The sequence below is a fragment of the Triturus cristatus genome, chromosome 7, assembly GCF_964204655.1.
Source record: "Triturus cristatus chromosome 7, aTriCri1.1, whole genome shotgun sequence".
NCBI lineage: Eukaryota > Metazoa > Chordata > Amphibia > Caudata > Salamandridae > Triturus > Triturus cristatus.
In genome coordinates this window covers 1,838,605,276-1,838,619,330 of record NC_140590.1, presented here as the reverse complement: position 1 = coordinate 1,838,619,330, position 14,055 = coordinate 1,838,605,276, and the positions used below count along the sequence as shown (strand labels likewise).

Sequence of the window (14,055 nt, the reverse complement as noted above, 5' to 3'; positions counted from 1 at the left end):
GCCGCCAAGTTTCCCCCTGAATATCATTGTTGATGGGAACTTTTGAGGGGACTCAGCCAAGCAGGAGTATGGAGGGGAAAGCAGCATCTTTCTCCCTGATCTCTAATCAATATTTGCCCCCCCTTAATGGGAAACTAATGGGTCAGTGGAGCACTAAATGTCCATTGGCATGACAAATATGGAAGGGGAAAACCCCTGACCCAGGGACCCACTAAAGTGATGTTTATTGGTGTTTAATCTCCATGGGGAGCAGAACTAGTGGCCCACCCTAAAATTGTCCCCAGGGGAGCAGAATGTCTATTTGGGCGCAGCCACAAATGAGGGCAAAGGCACTGCTTGGGTAGACCCATCCATGTGGTCCGATGGGTAATAGATTTCAAATCCCCTGGGAGGCAGATCAGGTGTATCCACCGTTTTCCTGGCCTCAATGGATTTGAAGTCCTCTTGCATGAGGGTAACAAGGAGGTTTGATGTGTACCAACTCAAGTTTTGCCTTTTTTGTGCATTGAATTTTTATCTTAAATGTCATATTAATCAGTTCGTTTTTGACTGTGGTACCTTATTTTGGGAGCATATTTCTTCTTGTACTCTTTCTCTATAGCCTCCTTTTGTATGATTTGTTTCTTAGCTGAGGAATGGGAAACTCCATAGGTGTGATGCCACAGGCCATAAAACAATTAGTAAGCGATGTCTTAGATTCCATTTATGTGTACAAATTCATTCATTATTTCCTGTCATTTGCCCAGATTTTTGTTGATAAGTAAAGACACATTTAATTTCCACAGTGCTTTGCATTTGGTATTGATGTTATAAACAAACTCTGTTAATTCCTGGGGCATGACCTGAGATAAGAATACTCTCTATAAGAACAGCTTAAATGATTAAATCACTGCAGTACAGCGTTTGTCTGCCTTTAGTTTCCCTATAGCTTTTTTCAAAGCAACTTTTACATCCTTGTTTCTCAAACTGTAAAGAACTGGATTCAACATTGGAATGACAACTGTATACATTACAGCAAAGATCTTGTCTTTGTCCAAGGATTAGCTTGAGGTCGGTCTCAAATAAACACCAAGCTCAGTTCCACAGAACAAAAAAACTGCAGGCAGATGAGAGGAAGGTTTCGAGAACAACTTCTATCTACCTATGTTGGATGGAAGTTTCATGATATTTGAGATGATTAGCACATAGGAAGTTATTGTTAAGATGAAAGTGTCAAGTCCCGCTACAATACCTCCTCCGACAGTTGCGATATTTATGAAATATGTATCTGTACAAGATAGTTTCAGAAGAGCAGTGAGATCATAAAAGAAATGATTGATGTCATTAGATGCACAGTAGGATACATTTGATATCAAAACAACATGTGGTATACTGTCACGACAGCCTATTGTCCAAGATGTTACAGTCAATTAAAGCATGGCTCTTTTATTCATGATAGATGGATAGCACAGGGGATTGCAGATTGCAATGTACCTGTCATACGCCATGACCGATAGTAAGTAAAACTATGTACTGACGAAGGAAGCAATAAAATAGAATTGAAGACTGCATGCAGAGAAATTGATGGATTGGATTTGTCAGATTTTTTGGCTTTCAGGCAGACAACCAGCAGTTTTGGGATGGTGACTGTTGTGAAACCAATATCTAGGAAACATAAGTTCATGAGAAAATAATACATGGGATTTTGAAGATGTGCATCAATGCATATTAAGGTAATAATGACAAGGTTTCTCAGAAGAGTAAATAAATACATGAGTAAGTAGAGAATGAAAATTGGAACTTGAAGCTGAGGATTTTGCGATAATCCCAAAATTAAAGATTCACTCAAGAGAGTCTGATTCACCTTTTCCATAATTCCAGTGATTTGTGCTGTTGTTCAATGAATAAAGGAAGACCTGGTGGTAAATGGAAACATAAGATTTGAAAAGCAAAATATAACGTACCTGAATGAAAAAGCATTGATCTGGACAAACTTTTGTCATTTCTTTGTAGTGTATTAAAAAAATAAAGACCCGAGTTGCAATTAGTAGGCCAAATGATGTACATCAGCCAAAGAATGATAGCTGTGTTTCCACCAACGTCTGTCCAGGTAGTAGGCAATAATTGACAGAGCGGGTGATCACCTCTTCTCAGACTGTCATTAATACCTTTTCCTGTCCTGGACCATTGTGCGATAGCCTATTGCTTTCTGGATGTTGTAGTCATGTTTTGATTCCATTTTATTAATTAGCATCTTTAATGAGTGAATGTGGATTAAAAGGTCGGGACCTGCAACATTGACCTTAATGCCCTGGAGTCAGGAGGCTCAAACCCAAATGGGGACTGAGGAGAGTCTCATGGAGCTGGTACAGCACCAGTGCTTTATTTGAGATGGCGGTTTCCGGTGCTAAGCACTGTCACTTAATTGTCAGCACTGACATTTATGACAATCTGCAACATGGTGGCACTGTTTGTCCAATTGAGAGAGGAGCAAAACAACAGTTGTTTATTATTTCAATATATAATACTTCAGAAAAGGCTGTAGCACCGAAACCGCGATCCTTAACATCGTGGATGACATTCTCAAGTTCCTTGATACTGACCAATGCTGCCTACTCATCCTCCTAGACCTATCAGCAGCCTTTGACACGGTTGATCACAATCTTCTCATCAAGGCTCTCAAAGACCGAGTAGGTGCGGACGAGGTGGACCTGCAATGGTTCCCCTCCTTCTTTCACAACCGCTCCCAGAGGATAAAAATCAAAACCTTTACGTCCGACCTACACCCCGTCAACAGATGTGTCCCCCAAGGCTCAGTGCTCTCCCCTCAACTGTTCAACATATACATGGAACCCCTCACCACCATTCTGAAAAAAGCCAACATCCCCTTCCACCTATATGCAGATGACACACAGATCTACTTGGAAACCTCCTCCATTGACGACTTTCTAAGACTCAATAACACTCTTAGAGAAGTTCAACAATGGCTATCGACAAACCACCTTAAACTCAATCAAGACAAAACCGAAATCCTCCTCATCTCCAATAAAGAAGAAAACCCCTAAATCGTAGAGTGGCTGAAAGCAATTGATGCTCTCAACAGTAATCTCACCCTGGCTAACTCAGTAAAATCAGTAGAAATCACCCTCGACCAAAAACTGAGCATAACCAAACACATTAAGATCTCTGCGAAGAGTGCGTTCGTCAATCTGAAGCTTCTCAACAAAATTAAACCCTTCATCCCACCCATGGACTTCGAACAAGCCACCCAATCACTGGTGTTATCTAGACTTGACTATGGGAACACAGTCCTCTCCGGTGCAGCTCGTTCCCACTTAGCGTCACTCAAAACAACTCTCAATGCTGCTGCCAGAATGGTCACCGGAGTTAAAAAATATGACGACTTATCTCCCGCACTCAGAGAACTAAAATGGCTTCCAGTTAAAATGCGTGCCAGCTTTAGAACTGCCTGCCTCACGCACAAAGCCCTGCGCACAGCGAAACCGGAATACCTGGCCTCCAAACTCAAGAAAGCCGGCCAGATGAGAAACCTCAGGAGCTCCAACACCCTCTTACTCATCCCTTTGAAAACACACAAACAAAAAAACACATCACGATCCTTCGCTGGAAATGCACCCAAAATCAGGAATTCCATCCCAGCTGATTTCCTTTATGAAATTCAAAAGACTCCTAAAAGACCTCTACCTAAACCGCGCCTTCCCAAACTGAGAACCGAAATGCACAAGCCTGCACTCTGCAGCCATCCAACAATGTTCCACCCCCTTACCTCTTCCTGCACTTGACAGACCCTTGTCAATGTTCCACCACTTCCCACCTCATCCCCGCTCCCTAACCCCCTCCTCGTTTATTTATTTATTTATGGGTTTTTATAGCGCTGGAATCGACTCCGACTGGAGTATGTCTGCGCTTTTGGGCCGAATTATCCATCATTCAATACGGAGTGAGAGAAAGAGAGAGCTGAAACTAAATCTCATTTTTAAACAGCAGAGTTTTAAGTTGCTTCCTAAATTTCAGGTGTTCAGAACATAGTCGAAGAGTTAGCGGGAGACTATTCCACAATGTGGGTCCCACCACTGATAAAGCTTTGCCTCCGTGTCTAGCCTTCTTGGCGCGTGGCACTGCCATCAGATGACCATTGCTGGATCTAAGTGTCCTGGAGGTAATGTAAGGGATACATTTCTTTTCCAGGTAGGAGGGGCCATGGTCGTTTATGCTCTTGTGAATCAAACAGCATATTTTAAATGTTGTCCTTTGACGGATCGAGAGCCAATGCAATTTGTCTAAAAGTGGTTTTGATGCAGTTCTTGGAGGGGCATTAAGGACCAGGCGAGCCGCCGTGTTTTGTATTACCTGGAGTCTGGCCAACACTCCCTCATTGGCAGAAAGAAGCAGGCCATTGCAGTAGTCAATCCGACTCAAAACAAGGGCCTGCACTAAAGTTTTTCTGAAAGAGTCCGGCAGCAAAGGAAAGACCTTGCGTAGCAGGCTAATTGTATGAGAACATACGCCTGCAACATAATAAGTATGCTGTTTTAACGATAGATCCTGATCAAGGCGGATCCCCAGGTTTTTAACGACCTGTTTGGGTTCTGGGACCGTGCCAAGATCAGAAGGCCACCAATCAGGTGTCCACAGTATTTTGGCTTCCCCGAACAGCATAATCTCAGTTTTACTGACATTGCACTAAAGGTAATTAGTGGACATCCATTGTCCCACAGCCTTCATACCTGCAGAAAAGGAGCTCCTTATTTCCGTAGTGAAGGTTTTGAAAGGAAAGAGGAGCTGCGTGTCATCAGCATATGACACGGGGATGAAAGCAAATTTGCGCATCACTCTTGCCAGGGGTGCCACATAGATGTTAAAGAGTGTTGGGCTCAAACAAGAACCCTGTGGCACCCCTTTCGTAATTTCTACCTCCATTGAACGGTATGTGCCCATGGTGACAGTCTGGGTATGGTCTGAAAGGAAGCTCCTCAGCCAGGCAAGGGCTTTGTTCTTGACTCCTACGTTCGACAACCGGTTAATAAGAATGTTATGTGACACGGTGTTGAACGCTGCTGACAGATCTAGTAATACTAAGATCACAGAGTAGCCTTTGTCTTGGAACATATGTAGATCGTCCACTACAGACAGAAGGGTGGACTCAGTGCTGTGTTTCGGCCTAAACCCAGATTGAGAGTAGTCTAGGCCGCCAGCAATTTCAATATAGCCAGATAGGAGTCTATTGACATATTTTTCTGTCAATTTCCACAGAAAAGGTAGCAATGAGATGGGCCTAAGGTTGGCTAGTTCAGTCCATGGAATAGCAGTATTTTTCCTAATGGGCCTTACTAGCGCACGCTTCCATTCTCTGGGGACAAAGCCCGTATTAAGAGACAGATTAACAAGTTTTCCAATCATAGGACTTAATATAGCCTTATAGCCCGCCATAGCAGGCTATACCGGCTTTTAAAGGCCCGCTGCAGCGTTAAAGGCCCGAGCCGAAGGCGAGGGACTTTAACAACAGCAGCGGGACTTTAAAAGCCGGTATAGACCTGCTACGAATGGCTATAAGGCTATTAGAACATTCTGCCACTAGAGGGCAGAATGTTCTAACAAAACGAAGCCTTCAGGGAGCGCGAGGGGATTCAAATCCCCTCCGGCTCCCTGCAGTCTTTGTTCACAGCCAGAGCTGTGAACAAAGACACAATGGAATGTTGGCGCTCCGGGCTTATACCAGCCATTATAAGCCCGGAGCACTCCATTGTTTTCAATGGAGCTGCCAACATTCCTATGTTCTAATAGTTCTAGTAGAATGGGCATCAGCCTGGCTGGGATAGTATCATCTGGGCTACCACTTTTGATCTGGGTGGTTAGTGCTAGTAGGTCCTTAGGAGTGATAGGGTGAAAAGTGTCTAGAGAATGTACGTTGTGATTATGTTCTGTATAGTGAAAGTCGAGAGCTGTGTCAATGGTCATGGCATTATTTGAGTCAATTATTTTCTTTTTTAATGCCCTAAGATCATCAGAGAACCAAATTTCTTGTTTGTTGGCAGGCCGAGGTTTAAATTGTTTTAAAGGGGCTATATTATCTATAGCCAACCTAGTTGCAATTTCAAACTTCCTTAGGGCACATTCGATATTCTCTGATGTGTTAATGGAAGGCTCGATAAAATTGTCTATAAAAGCTTCTTTAGTGACTTTATGCCATTGACGTCGTTTGCTGGGAAGGGAGATCGGTCCCTGGACAATATGTTTGGGCTGAGAAGTATAAAATTCAATAATGAAATGGTCAGTCCAGCTAACTTGGGTGGGGGGTAAACATGTGACTATGAGAAAATTAGCTAATATCAAATCTGAGGTATGCCCTGCCTGATGTGTTGGCCCTGAATTAAGTTGTGTTAACCCAAGTAAGGATAAATCATTTAATACAGACTGTGCCTCTTTACAATCTTTCTGTTCGGTATGTAAATTAAAATCTCCTACCAACAAGAAGTCCCTATCGTTACTGATGTATGGGGCAAGGATTTCAAGTAAGATGTTGGAAAAGTTCCTACATGGACCCGGAGGGCGATAAACCAAAGCACCCATCTGTATTTGCTTGGGGGAGGAAAGGGATTTAAAAATCAATAATTCAATATCTGGAGTGCTTAACTCAGCTACAACAGTACAATTGATTTCTTGTTTGTGTATAATAGCAAACCCACCTCCTGTTTTCGTGGGACGATCTAGCCTAATTATTTTATAACCCGTGGGAATTGCAAGCGCAATGGCCGGAGTCGAGTGAGATTTCAGGCAAGTTTCTGTAAGGAAACATAAATCTGGTTCACTACAGGAGATTAAGTCCCATACCTCTGAAGTGTGCTTGGGTAGCGACCTTATATTGCAGAGTAAGTTTTTCCTTCCCGTAGGAGTTTTGATTGTACTCTTGCTAGTATTAACAGAGGGTGTATAGATAGTCAAACCTTCATGAAAGCAAGCCTCATGACTAAAAATAGTGAACTGGGCTCGACAATGGTGACAGGAAAATGGTCCTTCTAATCTAAAACTCCCTCCCATTACACATTCTTGCGTTTGTTTCCCACATAGTTGTCGCAATACCTGGGCTGAATAGGTTCTCCTTGTAATAAGGGTCGTTCGTGGGTTGAATATGGTAGATCCCATTGTCCCTTGCCCCGTCCTGTCGCGGACGGGCGCAGACGGGCTGGTCTTAGGCTAGTCTTTGGCGCTGTCGAAGGCGCCCCCCTGCGCGCAAGTGCTGCGCGCTAGTGCCGACGACTGGCTAAATAGTCCTTCTCCAGAGCTGCTAGAGCGCTAACCGCTCGACTGCCTCGGTGTTGCTGGGCGTGTCTGGCTCTCACCTGCCCCGCCCTCCGCTCAACGGTATTGGATACCGAGTCGGACCCGGGCGGGCAGGCTGGAACACTGAGCACAGACCGTAATTCAGCCCCTAGTGCCCTTGCAGATCAAGGAGAATTGTTCAACAACGAGTGAGTGTATATCACTAAATTACAATTTAGACACAACGTACAGTTAAAAATATGTTAAAAACTGTCAGTGACATGTAGTGCAAAGGAATATTTAAACGAATATTGAAGGTCACAATCAATGTTAAAAAGTTCTGCAACTCTCTCCACATACTCCGCTGTAAACAATGATACCTGGCACCAAGCGGGATAGGAAGACACTGCCACTGTCCTCCCCTACCGCAAAGAGCCCAGGCCTCCTCCCACCTAAATAGTCCTTCTCCAGAGCTGCTAGAGCGCTAACCGCTCGACTGCCTCGGTGTTGCTGGGCGTGTCTGGCTCTTACCTGCCCCGCCCTCCGCTCAACGGTATTGGATACCGAGTCGGACCCGGGCGGGCAGGCTGGAACACTGAGCACAGACCGTAATTCAGCCCCTAGTGCCCTTGCAGATCAAGGAGAATTGTTCAACAAGGAGTGAGTGTATATCACTAAATTACAATTTAGACACAACGTACAGTTAAAAATATGTTAAAAACTGTCAGTGACATGTAGTGCAAAGGAATATTTAAACGAATATTGAAGGTCACTATCAATGTTAAAAAGTTCTACAACTCTCTCCACATACTCCGCTGTAAACAATGATACCTGGCGCCAAGCGGGATAGGAAGACACTGCCACTGTCCTCCCCTACCGCCTTCGTTCACCTTCTCTCGGAGGGAGATTTAGCCCAAGACTTTGTGCACGCATCGAGACTACCTCAGGACCTCTCTACCTCAATGATGCACAGCACACTGGGACTTTTGAACATTTATGCTTACCTTTGTCTCTTTTATGTGATGTCTCCCCTATATCTGCTGTAAAGCACTCCAATACCCTTGGGCTGCCAAGCACTATATAAAACCTCTTCAATAAAAATAAATAAATAAAATAATAAAAATTACAAATACCTTCTGCCAAAACCATTCTTATGGGGCTGGGCACCTGGATCAGTCAGAATTGTCACACTTGCAGGATTGTGATGGTTAGCAGCTGTGTTGATACTGTAATTGACAGCACTGACAACTGCAATGGGCGGTGCAAGCGGAAGTGGCCTGCTGATGAGGACTCTGACACTGATTTTTTTTGCACATTAAAAACTGTGCAGGCCTTATGGAAAGGATTGCTTTCGACTGTGCAGAATGTTTATTGAGCTCATCAGGGTAGCTTGTGCATTTCGAACGTGACTATCCACTTCCACTGTGGCTTTGAATTGAGTTTACTTGATTGATTTTTCAAGCAGGATGTGTATACAGCCTTGCAGACTCACAGGAGGTCCAGTGCATGGGAACATCTGTTGTGTTGTGTTCACTCTTACATTTTGGGGTCGATTCCGATCCTGGAAAAAGGCTGTACGAATCGTTGTACGGAGCGTTTTCTCCGTACGACTCGTACCCAGTAAACTTTTCTTACAACCTAGGAAGTATGAGTCGTACAGAAAGCCTTTTTCAGTACGAATCGTACAAAAGACCGTACGGGTAAAAAAAACAATGATTCTGATCCGGAACAGCTTGTACGCGACGTCTGGACGTATTTAAGTAGCGGTTTCTGGCCCAGCAAGTACGATTCGTCCCTACGTCACTCCGTATGGCTCTTTTCTTACGGGAGCCAAACACAGCCGGAAAAGCAGAGTCCTACGCGAACCGCTACGCAACGGGGCCCGGTACGCGACGTACATGCCATGAACCCCATCGTACGTGTCATCCCGGTCCTCTTAGCCTACGACCTGGTGCACCGGACCTGACGCACACGCCGCAGAAGGTGAGAACAACACCCATGGGCCAGGGTGGGGGTGAGGGGCAGGAAACATACCCCATACCCAAATCAAAACCTATAATATGGAGCCCATACATTACCACCAGGGTCTGATCACTTGGGGGGGGCGTGTCCAGCAACCCCTGCATACCGCAACAACGGAAGTGGACGTGTACGGTGCGTTGCACATGTACCCCTACGGCACCAGTAGAATAGTGATAACGACCGTACACACGCAATGAATGCGTGGGTACGATGCGTTTCACACGTACCCCTACGGCACCAGTAGAAGAGTGATATGGACCATACACACGCAATGAATGCGTGGGTACGGTGCGTTTCACACGTACCCCTACGGCACTACGGCACCAGTAGAACAGTGATACGGACGTACACACGCAATGAATGCGTGGGTACGGTGCGTTTCACACGTACCCCTACGGCACCAGTAGAACAGTGATACGGACCGTACATACTCAATGAATGCGTGGGTACGGTGCGTTTCACACGTACCCCTAGGGCACCAGTAGAATAGTGATACGGACCGTACACACGCAATGAATGCGTGGGTATGGTGCGTTTCACACATACCCTACGGCACCAGTAGAATAGTGATACGGACCGTACACACGCAATGAATGCGTGGGTACGGTGCGTTTCACACGTACCTCTACGGCACCAGTTGAATAGTGATACGATGCGTACACACGCAATGAATGTGTGGGTACGGTGCGTTTCACACGTACCCCTACGGCACCAGTACAATAGTGATACTATGTGTACACACACAATGAATGCGGGGGTACGGTGCGTTTCACCCGTTCCCGTACGGCACCAGTACAATACTGATACGAGCCGTAAACACGCAATGAATGCGGGGGTACGGTGCGTTTCACACATACCCGTAGGGCACCAGTACATTTGGGATACGAGGCGTACACACGCCACGAATGTGGGGTCACGGTCTGGCCCTGCATGTTACCTTCATATTGGTGTGTGTGTAGGTCCAGGCCAGCAGTGTACTGCTCCAAGGGGGTGGGTGGGTGGGTGCAGAGGATTCCCAGCAGTGGCCAGCCATATGGGGGGTGGCTGCAGATTAATACCAGCAGTGTCCAGACATATGGGGGTGGGTGCAGAGTACTCCCAGCAGTGGACAGAGACATGGGGGTGGGTGCATATGACTACCAGCAGTGGCCTGCAATATTAGGGGTGGGTGCAGAGGACTCCCAGCAGTGGACAGAGACAAGGGGTGGGTGCATATGACTCCCAGCAGTGGACAGAGATATGGGGGTGGGTGCAGAGGACTCCCAGCAGTGGACAGAGATATGGGGGTGGGTGCAGAGAACTCCCAGCAGTGGACAGATACATGGGGTGGGTGCATATGACTACCAGCAGTGGCCTGCAATATGAGGGGTGGGTGCAGAGGATTCCCAGCAGTGGACAGAGACATGGGGGTGGGTGTATATGACTACTAGCAATGGCCTGCAATATGAGGGGTGGGTGCAGAGGACTCCCATCAGTGGACAGAGACATGGGGGTGGGTGCAGAGGGCTCCCAGCAGTGGACAGAGACATGGGGGTGGGTGCAGAGGACTACCAGCAGTGGACAGGGACATGGGGGTGGGTGCAGAGGACTACCAGCAGTGGACAGAGATATGGGGGTGGGTGCATATGACTACCAGCAGTGGAAAGAGATATGGGGGTGGGTGCAGAGAACTCCCAGCAGTGGACAGAGACATGGGGGTGGGTGCATATGACTACCAGCAGTGGCCTGCAATATGAGGGGTGGGTGCAGAAGACTCCCAGCAGTGGACAGAGACATGGGGGTGGGTGCAGAGGACTACCAGCAGTGGCCTGCAATATGAGGGGTGGGTGTAGAGGACTCCCAGCAGTGGACAGAGACATGGGGGTGGGTGCAGAGGACTCCCAGCAGTGGACAGAGACATGGGGGTGGGTGTAGAGGACTCCCAGCAGTGGACAGAGATATGGGGGGTTATACATCATTAGCAGATGACCACACCTACATGGTGGTATGTACGCATCACTAACTTTGGACTATGATGACAGTGCTATAACAACACATCACTGACAGCAGTGTCCCACTCCCAGGAGGATGGATGTCTTTCACCCACTGCATGACACACCACATGTGGGTGTGAGGACAAATAACACATGCATACCCACCCATGGCGGATGCAGCACAATACACACCCTGATATCATGCCACAAGACTGTATAGTCATGTAACTGCCTACAAAACTAAGATAGCCAAAGGGAACACACACTGTCATGCACATCTCAGGACTGATAGGAATGTCCAGGTGCTGGTCCAGCCACCAAGATGTTGTCTCTCATGGAAGGAATAGGGTGGAATTCCCCTAGATACGATGCCCACAATTGTGAGTCAGGTGCCCAAATACCCTGCATAACAAGTACCATTTGTGTGGTAGGCTGTGATTACACACATGCATAGTGCTGAAAAGGGTGAATTTGTCCCTGAAGCCATTTCGACATACTCAAAACACAAGTACAGTGACTAGCAAGGATGGCACAGACGATTCAGCAGGAGACATCGGTGAGCAGGCATGGCCATTGTTGAAGGGATCCGTCACCAACAAAGGAAATGTTGACACAGGTCAGCACAACAATTGTGCAACTGTTTGCAGGGAAGATGTCAGGTGCCACAGAGGAAGGAACACTCCTTGGGACAATGTCTCAAAACAAAATGAGCACACACTACCACTGAGACATTGTGATGGCACACAGATACCATGATCCACCTCATGACCATCATACAAAAACATTTCTCAGAACCCTAACACATTACCAGAACACCAACTCCAGGAGCCTCATCACCAACATCAAGTACCTGAAATGCAATAGTGTTGAAAGAAAAAATAAAGGCTTTATTCAGCACAAAAAAATCAAAATATAGACTATTTACACAGGCCAATGGCCAGTCCATACGTAAAGTCCAAGGGGGGACGTAGGGGACCGCGTCTACCCCTAGCTTGCCTACACATATGAACCTCCAGGTTCGTCGGACGGGGGTGGGGCATCATCTGTGGCAGTACCAGGCACCGCAGGGACAGGAGGGGGAAGGGTAGGTGTGGTGGGTGCAGGAGTGGACGTCTCCACCACAGGGGGTAGGGCAGCGCTGAAGGTGGAGGCGAGCTCGGCGCTGCACACCGCTGCTAGTACATCCATCCGAACCCCTGCACCTGAGGATTCCCCAGGGTCAATGGAGGGTGTGGTCGGCAAGGGATTGGGTGTAGCGCTCCTGGGGGAGGGGGTTGACGTGGTGGGGGACTCAACTCCCGTGCCCGGGGACTTCCTCGCCTGCTTGTGGGGTGGTGGCTCGGCGAGGTCCAGCTCACCCAGAAAGAGCTGCTTGGGTGAGAATTTGGCAGGGGAGCCAAGGGGAGTGGTTTTGGAGGGACAGTGTTGTGAGGACTGCGGACTGCGACTGTGGCTGCGTGTATGTCGTCTGTCCCCAGACCCTGTGGGTGTACCTACATCCCCCTGAGTGTGCGTGCCAGGAGGTGTGTGCATTGCATTCCTTGGGGGTGTGCTGCCTGTGTCTGGTGGGGTGCGTGCTCGTGACTGTCTGGGTGTGCGTTGGACAGGTATGGGAGAGGGAAGTGTGGATGGGTCCGGAGTAGGAGGTGGGACGGAGCGCTGCAGGAGAGTAACTGCTGCCGTCAGGGAAGAGTCCATGGACCGCAGAATCCTGCGTTGGTCAGACATCATTGCTGACATGCCCTCCATGAACAACACCATCTGTGTGAGCAGTTTAGTGTGGCCATGGAGGACATTCAGCACCGATGCCTGCCCAACCTGCAACTGCCGCAGTATGTCCACAGACTCTTCACTGAGGGCAGCAGGGGTGACAGGGGCAGGGGGTGCGGTGCCTGGGCCGAAGGAGACATGGTGGGTCTCTGCACGGACAGAAGGGATGGGAGCAACTGGGAGGGCGGAGATGGTAACGGAGGAGGCGGGGACAGATGTGGGGATGCTGCCAGGTGGTGTAGCAGCCTCCGGCTCCTCGAGGAAGTCAGCGTCAGACCCATCGGCGTCGTAGGTGGTATCGCCTCCAGACTGGTCCTCGGACTGACACCCCTCGCCCTCCGTGCCACTGGCTCCCTCGGACTTGCCAGCAATGGTGGCACTGTCGCTGGGTCCCTCCTCCAGGTCCGTGCAGGTGTCTCCTTCTGTTTCGGATGATGATGCTGTGGGCAAGGAGAAGAAACAGAAATGCCTCAGTCACCTGTATACATCTGACACATGAGCACAAAAACAATAGGTCACAGTGCATATCAGGCAATGCATCATGAGTAACAGCTAGATTACTCCGCACATATGTAAGCCCTGTACTGCCCAGTTGGTATACCCACTATGCCACTTGGACACAAGGAAATAAGAACACACCAGGCCACAACTTGAATGAGAAATACACTCAGAAGCTAGTGTCTGTGAACAGGTGTGCACAGCAATACAATGAAGTCATGCCATCTGTTGTTTACCCTGAAAGAAACAGTAGTGGTGCACCCAAGGAAAACTAACACATCTCACTACTCAAGGTGTCACCACACTCAGAGACCTGTAAGTACTTTGGAACACAAAACGAAAAAATGTTGTTACCTTGGGACTCACAATACTTTACACTATCGACATGTATTGAATGTGGCAATTCGCCATTTTGTGAAAATAACACTCATGTGTCTGCATGAAAGATGTCTCCCAAGGAAGTGCACACAAAACTACATTTACACTGTCATTGAAGAAGCTGACACCTATTTCAAAGAAGCCACTGTTAGAA

The 14,055-nt window shown here is 47.5% G+C and overlaps 1 pseudogene; it reads right to left on the bottom strand.

The window, feature by feature from the left end:
* Positions 1-881: 881 nt before the first annotated feature.
* On the bottom strand, positions 882-1,852 carry LOC146813371 (olfactory receptor 5AR1-like; annotated as a pseudogene).
* Between the last annotated feature and the right edge of the window lie 12,203 nt (positions 1,853-14,055).